This window comes from Nanorana parkeri, unplaced genomic scaffold (assembly GCF_000935625.1).
Source record: "Nanorana parkeri isolate BGI_ZX_2015 unplaced genomic scaffold, ASM93562v1 scaffold1536, whole genome shotgun sequence".
Taxonomy (NCBI): domain Eukaryota; kingdom Metazoa; phylum Chordata; class Amphibia; order Anura; family Dicroglossidae; genus Nanorana; species Nanorana parkeri.
This window is the reverse complement of record NW_017307804.1, coordinates 346,097-346,370: the sequence shown is the minus strand read 5'-3', so window position 1 is coordinate 346,370 and position 274 is coordinate 346,097. Positions and strand designations below refer to the sequence as shown.

Here is a 274-nt window from a genome sequence, read left to right as displayed (position 1 = left end):
CCCGCCTGTGTCGGCAGGGGCAGTGGGGACACAGACCACTGCACCCAGCACCAGCGGGGAGGAGAGCCCGGCTGTGCCTCCTTCATTCCCCGGCTCGTCCGCTGCCACCCCCGTGCCTTCTCTGCATTCTCCAACTCGTCCGCTGCCACCCCCGTGCCTTCTCTGCATTCTCCGGCTCGTCCACTGCCACCCCCGTGCCTTCTCTGCATCTTCTGGCTTGTCTGCTCTGCCACCCCCTATGCCTTTTCTGCATTCTCCGGCTCGTCCAACACCC

General features: G+C 65.7%; 1 protein-coding gene across 2 annotated transcripts in view; it reads left to right on the top strand.

Annotated features, from left to right (window-relative positions):
* RFX1 (regulatory factor X1) overlaps positions 1-274 on the top strand; it is a 28,126-nt gene that overhangs the window by 8,265 nt on the left and 19,587 nt on the right. The window lies entirely within an intron of this gene.